Raw genomic sequence first — 14311 nt, 5'->3', positions numbered from 1 at the left:
TGAACCTACCCAGCCTGACTCCAGAATTTGCTGTATTAATCAACATGCCATACCATCTCTCTCATGAACGGATGAATATATGTCATCCTTAAAAACTCTATTTATAATGGCTCAGAGGAAAGATTTGTACATTTTTTGCAACTTATTTAAATGTATTTGTTCAACTCCCCACTAGTGCCGGGGATGTGGAAGAACTAAAGTGAAGGGAAAAACCTGACCATTCCTGATAGCGACCTAACACACTTTAAATTTCGACTATGGTTTAGATCAGGGGTTCTCAAGTCCTGGCAATTTTGTCCCCCATGGAATATTTGGCAATGTCTGGGAGATTTTTTGGCTGTTAAGATCGAGGAGGAATACTGCTAAATAGCCCATAATGCCCAGGACAGCCCCCTACAAGTTCTTACCTCATCTTAAATAGCAACAACACCCAGGCTGAGAACTTCTGATCTAGATTCTATATTATATACTGGGGAGCAAAGAAGAAAAAGGCATCCTATACTGCCTGCCTTCAGTGATCTCACAGATTTTTAGTTTTCTCTCCAACCCCAACCCCTCACTAACTTGCAAGTTAATGAGGATCAAGCCACGTGTTTCTATTTTTAATATTAACATAGAGGGAGGGAGTGATAAACTACCTAGAGTAGGTTGGGAGGGCAGTGGTCAAAGGTGATTTCAAATAAAAGAGAAACTTTGGGCCAGGCTTGCCTTCATAGGTAGAGTTTCTCTGGATGTTTCAATCAAAATGTACCCATCATAATAAAAGTTTATTCATAATAGAGGTACAAGCAAAGGTCCCAAGAGTCAGAGGAGGGAGGGTTCATTTGAGGAGCCTTGACCAAGGTTAACCTTGAAGAGAGAATGTGAATCGGGTCCTGAAGGCTAGACCTGGATGGAATTTTGACATGGGACATCTCATAAAAACTATATAGGATGGAGAAAGAACTTTGATATTTTATAATTGAATTTGTGTTTACCACACATTGGAGAAAATGCATACTTTAAAAGAGTATGTTGTACTGAACATATGTAGTAATGAATGTGTAGTGCAACAATATTTGACTTGAGTTTAATCACCAGCTCATTGTTAATTCTCCTAAATATTAAAATCTTAGAATGCTATTACATTGAGAATGATGAGAACGACTTTTTAGTGTACCTGGTGGTATTTAAAACAGAGCATATTAACTCTAAGAAGTTTAACAAGAGAAAACAACAGTTTAATATATGGCAAAATTTAGGTGAATATTTAAACTTCCTCTAGGTAGCCATACAAGTAGATCACTTTTCTCATTTATGTGAATAGCTTAGAGGAATACTCTTCTTTATAAACGAAGTCCTCAACCTTCACCCTTCCCCTTCTCATCCCAACCAAACTAGGGTGATGCCATAGGGTATATAGATTTAGGCCACCCTCTTGGAGGAAGTAAGTAAGTGGGAATAAGTGGGACCCTCTTGGACAGGGTTAAGTGGGACTAAGTGGGATAGTCTATGTGCCCTGATGCAGATCACAGATCTATATCAAGAAGGAAAGGGCATACCTTTCTAATTTTCAAGGGTATTTCTTTTTTTAAATTTTTTAATTTTTTATTTTTTGGTTTTTAGGGCCACATCCATGGCATATGGAAGTTCCCAGGCTAGGGGTCAAATTGAATTGGAGCAACAGCTGCCGGCCTACACACAGCCATAGCAATGGGGATCCCAGCTGAGTCTGTGACCTACACCACAGCTCACGGCAATGCTGGATCTCCAGCCCACTGAGCGAGGTCAGAGATCGAACATGCATCCTCATGGATACTAGTTGGATTTGTTTCTGCTGCACCACAACAGGAACTCCTCAAGGGTATTTCTAATGGGCTGCGGTGGCCTTGTCTTAGCTCCGTCACAAACTTTGCTTAATTTGTTCCTTTGGTTATTGCTAAAACTGCAGCCTCTGTTGGCACCAGCCAGTCTCTCGGGTGCTGGTGCTGCTCTGATGTCTCCCAGAAATCCATGGACCATGTCATTTCTATAAGAAACAAGTCCTTCCCAGTTTTGATGGAGGTTGCCATCTTTTCGTGTTTTTCTGGTCTTCTATTTCTAAAGAGTCACTTCCATGCCTACTGATTCCAGTTGGACCCCCTTTGCGGCTTAGTTTTTCAACTTTTCTTAATGTTACATTCTTGGATCACCACCAGGAACACAAATTATAGAAACTTGGGCCAGAATCTTAATCTTTCTGAACTTGTTTCCTCATCTGAAAAATTTGTTGTGAAAGTCAATGAGAATGAAATTACTCAGCACAGTACCTGATAGAGAGATGTCACTTATAAAAATGTTAGTTTACTTCCTTTTATTTTGGGTTAAATAAATAAAACTGTAACCAGTTTTTTTTGTTTTTGTTTTTTTGTTTTTTTTTGCTGTTTTTCTTATTCTCTGGGGTTTACTGTGTCAGTTACGTGCTGACCTTAATGCAAAACTCACCATATACTCTGGCTTTCACCAGTTTTCACATGACACCCGGTTTATCATTATTTTCCTAGCTCAACTGAAGTTTTACAGATTACAGTAGATTGAAATATTGTTCAGTAAATATCCACTTTCCCCCTGACTCTACTCCCTTTCCCATTGACTTGGCTTGTCCATGTGGCTTCTGTGGGTGGGAGTGACAGGTTGCATTTTTCTATCAAGAGCCCATTACCTTCTTGTATTCCTACCATCCTCCATGAGAACAACACGGTAAGACAGCAGCTACTTCTTCACCCCGAGTTCCAGCATGAGACACAGGGCAGATATGAACTAAAGCCTAGCTGGTACCAAGAACCCAGGTAGGCCCAGCAGAGCCTAGCCAGCATTCATTAGAAATAATTGTTCATTGTTTCAGCCACTGAGGCTTAGGGATTATTTATTGTCCCAGCAAAAAAAAAAAGCTAGTAGGGATCAAACCAGCATCTTCATAGAGACAACATCAGGTCCTTAACCGCTGAGCCAAGACAGGAACTCCTCTTTGCCTTTTCTAGCATCTAGATGCTGCCCACATTCCTTGGCTCCTGACTTCCAGAAATCAAATTATTGTGACCTCTGTTTCTTTTTCCCATCTCTTTCTCTGGCTCTCATGCTTCCATTATTCACATAGAAAATTCAGTAAGGTCTCCCATCTCAAGACTCTTAACCTCCTTAACCTATTCATAGCTTTTTCCCCATGTAATAATATATATCTTATGGAAGGCTACTTTTTGATGACAGCCACTCTAACAAGTATAAAGAGATATATAATTTTGATTTGCATTTCCCTGATGATTAGTGATGTCAAGCACCTTTTCATGTACATGTTGGCCATTTGTATGTCTTCTTTGAACTGTATTCAGTTCCTCTGCCCATATTTTAATCAGGTTGTCAGGCTTTTTTTTTTTTTGCACTTTTTGCTCTTGAGTTGTATATGTTCTTTATCTATTTCCACTATTAGCCCCTTATCTGATACACGATTTGCAAATATGTTGTCCCATTCCATAAGTTGTCTTTTCATTTTGTTGATTGTTTCTTTTGCTATGCAGAAGCTTTTCAGCTTGTTGTAGCTCTACTTGTTTACTGATTTGCATGAATACTTGAAATATCAAGGCCTTTGACCTATATTTATCATTTTATTGCATATGATAGAGCATGCAGAGATGACTTTAATTTGGCTAAACAGACTTTAAGTGATGTCCTGTGGTAATCGAATCCACCTCTAATAATGTATTTATTCTTCACTGAACTGTAACATTATTTGAACATATCCTCCATGTGATCATTGTTTCCCCTCCAGACAGAGTTATTACTTTTAAGCGATTATAGAGTTTTTAAATGTAGACCATTTTACTTACAAGGCTGCTTATGGTACACTTTCATTTTGTTTATTCCTGTTTCAATGATGAGTAATTGTGAACCTTTTGCTTAATCCCTCCAGCTGAGAAATATTTCCTCTACATAACCATTCATCTGTTTATCTTTGCTTTGTTTCTGATTCATAAATAATTATAAGGCAAAAGTAACTTGGAAGAAATTTTTCCTAAAGATTTAAAGTGGTTTTAGGATATTTTATACTTGCTTCATTTGTAAAAAAAAAGAAAAAACATCTACTTTTTGTTTATAACAAGATCAATAATTCTATTTTTTTTTTTCTATTGTCAGTCTCCTCATGTAATTGTTTGCCATCTAGTGGACAGTCTAAGGGCTGCTCGGATTGACAAAATAGGGTTCTATGTAAAATAACTAGAGATTGAGATGGAAATTGATCAGAGATATTTTAGCACAATATATGTTTTCCATTAGTGTGCACCAGTTCAAATTATTAAGATTAAGATGCCTAATCTTTCTTTTAATTTGTCCTTATAGGCTGAAATTAGGGATATGTATCCTTATCATAGATAAGGCAAGTTTTTCTTATTACAGACTTAGTATTCAGGAAATGAGGGTGAAAAACTAATTTATGTAACAGCAAGAAATAATTGTTTAAAAGAGCCAGGACTTGTTGAGGAGAGGAGGTGATCCAGTAGATAGGATATTAATGAGGAGAATAAGGGGTCTAGTGAGAGACAGAGAAGAGGAGAGGGAGAAAGATACTTGGAAAGAAAGGATGGGTGGAGATCAATCCAGAGATGGGGAAACACATGAATAGGCAGAGAGAAGAAGTTGCAAAGAAGGAATAGAGGCATCTGGGGTAAAGTGGCAACTAGACAAAGTTGAAATGGGAAAGGGAATAAAAAATGTGTCCAAGGCAAGGGGGTGGTATAGGATGAGAAATGAGCTGAGGGTATAAAAATGGTGCTTTATTTGCAACATGTGTCAGCTATCTAGAAGCACCACCTCTCTTATTTTTTCTGTAGGATTCTAAGAAAGTATCCCATAGATCTTACTTCCTGATTACTATGATCAACCACACGCCTAGATTACACATGCATGTGTGTTGACTGATTTTCTCCTTTCACATTTTTCATATTTAAAGTTCTCACAATACAGTGAAATGGTTAAGTGGAGTGGTGCTTATTTCACTAGGAACTATTATTTCATTTGCGGTTTTGTTGAAGCATTTAACCAAAAGAGACATACAAGTAGAATCAAGGATACCTGATTGCGTTGAGCAATTAGGCAATCGAGAACACTGGAGAATAATTTTAATCAAAGTATACCTTAGAAGTCTATTATTCACAAAGAGAAGTCAGGTGTTTCATTCAACAAGTACTTACTGAGTTCCCATTATATGTTAGGCATATACGAGACATGGCAGTATTAGACAAAAAGCATCTTACAGTTTAGTATGATTTTTTAGTTAACTTATCCTTACTCTTTAAGAAATTACATTTTATATGAGTCTGTATGCCTTGTGTGATAGGCAGAATTATAAGATGACCCCCAGGGACCCATGCTTGAGTGTAGATGGAACCTGTGAATATGATGACAAATCATTCCTGTGATTATATAACCTTAAATGGCAAAGGGAGATTCTCCTGTTTGGGCCTGACTTAATCACATGAATCCTTTAAATCTAGATCTAAAGGTCATACACAGAATAAGTCAGAGATGAAAGTATAAGAGAGATTTGAAGAGAGGAAAATTACCCTGCTGGCTTTGAAGATGAAGAGATCATGTGTCAAGAACATAGGAATGGATTCTAGGGACTGAGGGCATTCCCTGAGGGACATCAAGAAAAAAGAGACTTAGTTTTGCAGACAAACCAATGAATTCTTCCAGCACCTATATGAGCTTGGAGGAGACCCCTAAGCATAGTTAAGAATGCAGCTCATGGAAATATTGATTTGAAACCCAGAGCAGAGAGAATATAAATGTGTACTGTTATAAGGTTCTCATGTTACATGTGAAATGGTAATAATATTATTGGAAGATAGACTGTAATAAGGGGTATATGTGTGTATTAAATATAAGAGCAACCACAAAAATTTTTAAAAGTCTATAGTAGAGATGAAATAAAATCATGCAGTTATAGCAAAAGAAGGTAGGAAGAGGGGAAAAAAAGGGCCGTAAAGGTGGGGATAAGTAGAAAATAAGTAACATAGGGTAGATTTAAATTTAAACATGTCAATAATTTACTAAATGTAAGTGAGCTAAATACCTCAATTAAGAGGCAGAAAATGTCAATATCATATAAAAAAGCAGGACCCAGTTCTATGCTGTACACCCACTTTAAAATAAAGACAAAGACGAATTAAAAATGAGAAAACAATATTCCATGTAAAAACAAATCAAAAGAAAATTAAAGTAGCCATATTAATGTTAGGTGAGGTAGATTCAGAACAAGAAATACTACCAGGATTAAAGAAAAACATTGCTTAATAAAGGGAAGAAGATATCCAACCCTAAATGTGTGTGTGTGTGTGTGTGTGTGTGTGTGTGCATAGTAACAGAGCTTCAAAGTACATTAAAGTAAAACTGCTATGATTAAAAAGAGAGAGAGAAATCTACAATTACAGTTTCAAACTTTAATTTTCTTCTTTCAGTAATTTAAATAACAAGTAGACAAAAATATCAGCAAGGATATAGAAACATTATTACCCAATTTGACATAATTGACATTCATATGACAATTGATATAACTGACTTTAGCTGCAAGAGCAGAATATACTTTTTAAAATATGCACAAAGAACATTCACCTAGGTTGGCCATATTCTGGGCCATAATGTAAATCTCAAGAGGTTTACTAAGATTAAAATACTGTAAGAGGTGTTCCTGTTGTGGCTCACTGGCTAACGAATCCAACCAGGAACCATGAGGTTGTGGGTTCGATCCCTGGCCTCACTCAGTGGGTTAAGGATCAGGCATTACCATGAGCTTGGTATAGGTCACAGATACGACTGGGATCCTGCATTGCTGTGGCTGTTGGGTAGGCCAGCAGCTATGGCTCTGATTAGACCCCTAGCCTGGGAACCTCCATATGCCACAGGTGCAGACCTAAAAAGACAAAAAACAAAAACAACAAACAAACAAACAAAAAAAAACCTGTAAGAATGTTCTAATGACAATAATAGAACTTGAAATCAATAAAAATATATCTTGAAAATCTTTCAATATTTAGAAATTCAAGAACATACTTATAATTAACCACATGCCAAAAAAAAAAAAAACCCACAAGGCACACTGGAAAATATATTTAATTCGAAGAAAATTAAATGAAAATTTGTGGGATGCCTCTGTAGCAGATTATGTGGAACAGCTAAAATAGTACTGAGAGGTAACTGTACTGATAGTAACTGACAGTTATTCACGCTTATAGTAATAGAACAATTGCCTTAAATATGTGATTTTAAATTCCACCTCAAAATCTAGAGGATAGAAAATTCTTAAAAAAACTAGAAGAAAAATATACAAAGAAAGCATAAGGAAAGAAAGAAATTAAAAGCAGTAATCAATAAGCTAGCAACAAAAATCACTTAAACTAAAATTACTAAACCTATAGCCATAATGATAAAAAAAATAGAAGATGCAAATTGTAAATGTCAGAAATGAAATAAGAAGCCATTACTACAGACCATACATACATAAGATGGATTGTAAGGGAATGCTATTAATAACTTAATTTAAAATTTTTTTAAACATTGTAATGAAGTATAGTTGATTTACAATGTTGTGATAATTTCTGCTGTACAGTAAAGTGATTCAGTTATATATATACACATGTCTATTTTTTAGATTCTTTTCCCACATAGATCATCACAAGATATTGGGTAGAGTTCCCTGTACTATACAGCAGTTCCCTGTTGGCCAGTCATTCCATATACCACAGTGTACATATGCCTATCTCATGTTAACTGTATACAAATAAATGTAATTGTATAGATGAAACATATGCATTTCTTAAAACATATAAAACATTAAAACATTTCTTAAAATATATAAAACATTAAAATATATAAAACATTAAATATTTATATAATTCTTAAAATATATAAAACATTAAACTCACTCACAAACATATAGCATGAATTTAAGTCTATTAAAGATATATAGCTAAATACCTGCCCACAAAATTTTATAGATTCAGATGACTTCACATATTTAACATAGTAGTAGAAGTTCTAGCCAGTGCAATAAAGGCGAGACAAGGAAATAAAACGCATAAAGATTGGAAGGAAAAAAATTGTCCTATTTGTAGATGATATGTTTGCATATATATAAAATCTAAAGAAATCTACCAAAAAAACCTACTAGAATAGAGTATGTGTCAAATTTGTAAGTATGAAATAAGATATAAAAATCAATAGTATTCGTATATACCAGCAATGAACAAATGGATGTAAAAATTAAAAATACTAAATGCAGATGGTCAACAGGAACATGAAAAGATGCTCAACAACACTTAACTATGGGGGAAATGCTAATCCAAACCACAATGAGATTTTACCTCATCTCTGTCAGAACAGCTATCATCAAAAACTCCACAAATAGCAAATGTTGGAATGGATGTGCAGAAAAGGGCACTCTTGTACACTGCTGATGGGAATGTAAATTGGTGTAGCCACCATGGAAAACATCATGGAGGTTTCTCAAAAAATCAAAACAAAACAAAAACAAAAAAAACCCTACCATATGACATAGTAATTCCACTCCTGGGTATGTATCCCCAAAATACCCTCCAAAACACTAATTAGAAAAGATAGATGCACTTCAATTTCATAGAAGCATTATTTACAATTGCCAAGATATGGTAACAACCTAAGTTTCCATTAACAGATGAATGGGTAAAGAAATGGTGTACACACACACACACACACACACACACACACACACACACAATGGAATACTACTCAGTCATAAAAAATAATGCAATTTTGCCATTTGCAGCAACATGGATGGACTTGGAGGGTATTATACTAAGAGAAATAAGTAAGGCAGAAAGAAAAATAATGTATGATACTACTTATATGTGGAATCTAAAAAATAGAACTAGTGAATATAACAAAAAAGAACCAGACTCATAACATAGAGTATAAACTAGTGGTTACCACTGAGGAAAAGAAAGGGGGGAGGGATAGTATAGGGGTAGGAGATTAAGAGGTACAAACCATTATGTATAAAATAAGCTACAAGGATATATTCTACAATACAGGGAGTATAGCTAATATTTTATAATAACTATAAATGAAGTATAACTTTAAAATTACAGATACCTATATTGTATACCTATAACATAATACACCTTAGAATTACAAATAACTATATTATATACCCATAACATAATATTGCATGTTAACTATGCTTTAATAAAAAATTAAAATAATATTTCATAAGTAAAATACTTAAAGCATGTAAAGAACTTGTATATGGAAAACTACAAAATGCTGATGAGAGAAATTAAAGAAAATCTCAATAAATGAAGAGACATAATATGTTTGTAGATTGAAAGACTCAACCTAGCAAAGATGACAGTTTCCTTGAAGTAGATGCAGGTTAAATGCAATCTCATCAATATCCCAGCAAGATTTTTTGTAGATATAGACAAGAGTCTACAATTTATATGGAAAGGCAGAGGAAGTAGAATACCTAGAAGAATTTTGGAAAAAGAGTAAGGTGGGAAGAATCATTCTACCTTGATTTAAAGACTATATAGTTACTGTAATCAAGACTTGGTGGAGAAACAGACATATAGATCAGTGGAATAGAAGAGAGAACAAATAGACCCACACACTTATGCCTGCCTTTTGACAAAGGTGTAAAAGCAATTCAATGGAGGAAAGAGAGCCTTTTCAAATGGTGCTAGAGCAACTGGCCATACATGGGCAAAAACAACAACAACAACAAAAATAGTGCCCTAAGTTTATACGAAAATAAACTCAGAAATGAACCATGGACTTAAATACAAGATATAAAACTACAATAATTTTAGGATAAGGGAGTTCCCATCATGGCTCAGTGGTAACAAACCTGACTAGTATCCATGACGATGTGGGTTTGAACCCTGACCTTGCTCAGTGGGTTAAGGATCTGGCGTTGCTATGAGCTGTGGTGTAGGTCACAGATGCAGCTCAGATCCTGTGCTGCTGTGGCTGTGGCATAGGCTGGCAGCTACAACTGCAATTTAACCCCTAGCCTGGGAACTTTCATATGCTGTGGGTGCAGCCCTAAAAGGACAAAAAAAAAAAAAAAAAAAAAAAGAGGAGGGAATCTTTGGGCTCTAGGGTTAGATAGAGTTCTTAGACCTATAAGAGGAAAAATTGATAAAATAGACTTTATAAAAATTTAAAACTTTTGCTCTATGAAAGACCCTACTTTAATTTCTGTTATGAGGATAATAAGCCACACTCTAAAAGAAAATATTTACAAATTAAATGTCTGACAAAACACTGTTAGTATCTAGAATAGAGAACTCTCATAACTCAATAGCTGAAAATAAAAAAGAAGCAATCCAATTAGAAAAAAGGACAAACACATGAAAAGATATTTCCCCAATAGGAAATACAGATGGCACATAAGCATATGAACATCAATTATTTTCAATGTCATTACAGAAATGGAAATTAAAAATACAATGGGATACCACTACACACCTATCAAAATGGCTTAAACAAAAAACAGAGTCAATGTCAAGTGCCAGTTATGATAGAAAACCTGGATCACTCATATACTGCAGCTGGGAATGTAGAATACAACAGTCGCTCTAAGTAATTTAGCTGTTGCTTTAAATACTGAACATGTAACTACTATACAAACCGGAAATAGCACTCCTGGACATTTACACTATGGAAATAAAAACTTACGTTCACCTAAAAAATCCTGTACATAAATGTTCATAGATTTATTCATGATAGCCCCAAACTGGAAACAACGTAGGTGTCCTTCAAGGGGTGAGATGAATGGTTAAGTAAATTGTGATATGTGATATGTCCATATCATGGGATACTACTCAACACAGTAAAACAGAATGAACAATTGATATATACCACAATCTGGGTGAATTTCCAGAGAATTATGCTGAATGAAAAAGGCAGTCTGCAAAGTTTACATACTGTATAATTCCATTTATATAACACTTTTTTTTGTGTGTGTGTGTGGTCTTTTTAGGGCTATACTTGTGGCACATGGAAGTTCCCAGGCTAGGGGTTGAGTCAGAGCTGTAGCTACTGGCTTACACTACAGCCACAGCAATGCAGGATCCAAGCTGCATCTGTGACCTACATCAAAGCTCATGGCAATGCAGGATCCTTAATACACTGAGTGAGGCCAGGGATCGAACCTGCCTGCGTCCTCATGGATACTAGTCAGGTTTGTTATCAGTGAGCATGGGAACTCCCTATATAACATTTTTTAAATGCAAAATTATACAAATGAAGAACAGATGTGTGGTTGCAATGGCATTAAGGAGGTGCTGGGAGGTATGAAGAAAGATGGTGTGTCTATAAAAAGGACATGCAAAGTATCCTTATGATGATGAAAATTTTATGTATCTTGACCCTATCTTGGTTGCTGAAATTTAGTTTTACATGGTAGAAACCAGGGTAAAGGGTAAATAAGATCTCTCTATTATTTCTTACAACTACATGTGAAAGACAATGATCCGAAAATTAAAAATTTAATTAAAGTATACACATATAAAAATAATTACTAGGGAAAAATACACTCCTCTGCAGTATGAGTATTTAAGGATAGTTTATTTCTTCCTACCTTATATAAATTTCAGAGAGCTTCACTTAATGTTTTTATGTCCTTGAAAACTCTGTCCTATACAATTGGAAAGTCAGGCTCTGATCTATGTGTGCAGTGTTCATATTTCTCCACAGACACGCAAATTTTTGGCAAAAATAGAATTCCAACAAAGATGATGTATTTATTTTTCTAAACAATAGGTGGCATATGAGTTTCATAAATAAAACTGATGATTCATATTCTTGTATCGGGAAATATAAATTTTTCAAACTAATTCAAATTTAATTTATACACAGGCACACTCAGAAATTTTGGAGGTTCAGTTCCAGACCACCACAATAAAGCAAATATTGCAGTTAAGTGAATTACACAAATGTTTTGGTTTCCCAGTGCATATAAAAGTATGTAATACTCCACTGTAGTCTATGAAGTGTGCAGCAGCATTATGTCTGAAAAAACAGTGTCCATACTTTAACTTAAAAATACTTGCTTGCTAAGAAAATGCTATCATCTGAGGCTTCAGGGAATGGTAGTAAGTAGTAAAATCAAATATCAAAGATCACAGTTCACCATAATGAATAAAATAATAATGAAAAAGTTTGAACTATTGTGAGAATTACCAAAAGGTGACACAGACATGAAGTGAGCAACTGCTGTTGGAAAAATGGCTCTGATAGATTTGACTGAAGGTTGCCACAAACTTTTTATTTGTGAAAAAATGCATTATCTGCTAAGTGCAATAAAAGAGGTATGCTTGTATATAATTCTCCTCATAGTTTATAATACATCTATAAGTATTGGTTAAATGACTGAAAGACTATACATTTTTTTTCTAAAATTAACACTGAGAATTTTGCTACTTTTTGAAAATAACTTGTAGATTTCATAATGCAATTTTATGTTCCTTTGAATAAAATTTACATATTGGATGAGACTTTTTTTCTCTCAAAGTCATATTGGAAGTTTTAATTAAAATCTAGTAAATCCTAAAGCATATCAATATTAAATTTTCTAATTTTAGTTAATATTATCCACTTGTATAGAAAATTCTAAAGCAAGTATTCAAGATATGAATAACACAGCCCTTTATTGTCTAATAACGCTTACATTATTTGGAAGTATTAACCTTCTAGGTCTATGAACTTTGACTACGCTGTATCTTGGGCATGAAATGTTTTCTTGTTCTCCTCCCTTAGAATGTGAAAATTATTTGGGGCTATTTTAAAACTAAGGAACGGGTGAGACTAATCACTTCCTGTTGCTTTCAAATGTTCAGTATTTGTCAGATACTTCTACCTCAGTTTAAAAAACCAAACCAAACAACAACAAAAAGATTAGCACCTTCTTTGTTTTTCTTCAGTTATAAACCCACATACATGTTCAGAGCTATTGATTTCATTCTTTTTTTTTTTTTTTTTTTTTGTCTTTTTTCTATTTCTTGGGCCGCTTCCGCGGCATATGGAGATTCCCAGGCTAGGGGTCTAATCGGAGCTGTAGCCACCGGCCTCTGCCAGAGCCACAGCAACGCGGGATCCGAGCCGCGTCTGCAACCTACACCACAGTTCACGGCAACGCCGGATCCTTAACCCACTGAGCAAGGGCAGGGATCGAACCCACAACCTCATGGTTCCTAGTCGGCTTTGTTAACCACTGCGCCACGACGGGAACTCCTGATTTCATTCTTTCCTAAGAACAACTAACCTATAACCTTTATTCTTTCCTAAGAACCACTAACCTAAACTGAATATATTGGTATTTTATATTATCATTCTTTCACGGTCCCAGCTAGCACATAATCCTTTACAGAGGTGGTGGGGGCTGCGTGGGCTGGGGGGAGGTGTCCACCTTCCAGCCTTGCCATGAGTATCTGGGTCCTGGCCTTCAGACTCTAGCTTCCAGTCTAGCAGGTTAAGTGTCTAAACTCTGACTCAAAGAATGGTAAAAACAAATCCAAGTCTTCCATTGAAAGATGGTATTTGAACCTACGCCTTGCTTTACCACACCTGTGGCATATGGAAGTTAACGGGTACATCTGCAAACTATGCCACGGCTGTGGCAACACCAAATTCTTAACCCACTGTGCCATGGATCAAACCAACAACGTTACAAAGACAACCTGCATAGTTAACCCACTGCTCCACAGCCAGAACACCACAGTTTTTGAGCAGAGAAACCATGATTAGGTTCCCAACCCCCCCGCTTCTTTTTTTGTCTTTTTAGGGCCGCACCCACGGCATATAGAGGTTTCCAGGCTAGGGGTCCAATTGGAGCTACAGCTGCCAGCCTACACCACAGCCACAGCAACGTGGGATCCGAGCCGAATCTGCGACCTACCCCACAGCTCACGGCAACTCTGGATCCTTAACCCACTGAGCAAGGCCTGGGATCAAACCTGCATCCACATGGATTCTAGTCAGACTCGTTTCCACTGAGCTATGATGGGAACTCCCCAAACCTAAGACTCAATTTTGTCTACAAGATCTGCTATAAGAACTAAAGTCGAACAATATATTTGTAAGCTAATTTATAATAGGGACCTTACTCATTTTTTTATGTTCATTAGAAAATAAAATTTTAAAAAATCAATTCAATTTATAACATCAAGCTATTAGTATTAATATAAATTTCCAGTCAGCCAACAGCCATCAGTTATAGGAATTTTCTTTTTTTAATAAAAGTAAAGACACAAAAAAGGTG

General features: G+C 35.7%; 1 protein-coding gene across 1 annotated transcript in view; it reads right to left on the bottom strand.

Annotated features, from left to right (window-relative positions):
• LOC146394980 (uncharacterized) overlaps nucleotides 1-14311 on the bottom strand; it is a 480198-nt gene that overhangs the window by 249387 nt on the left and 216500 nt on the right. The gene's annotated exons all lie outside the window — the stretch shown is intronic.

The sequence above is a fragment of the Sus scrofa genome, chromosome 18 (genome assembly GCF_054392235.1).
Source record: "Sus scrofa isolate SSC_HxYL_T2T_F1_AM1 chromosome 18, Sscrofa_HxYL_maternal_Yorkshire_Landrace_v2.0, whole genome shotgun sequence".
In the NCBI taxonomy this organism is placed as follows: domain Eukaryota; kingdom Metazoa; phylum Chordata; class Mammalia; order Artiodactyla; family Suidae; genus Sus; species Sus scrofa.
The sequence above is the reverse complement of the archived record's forward strand: the minus strand, read 5'-3'. Positions and strand labels throughout refer to the sequence as shown.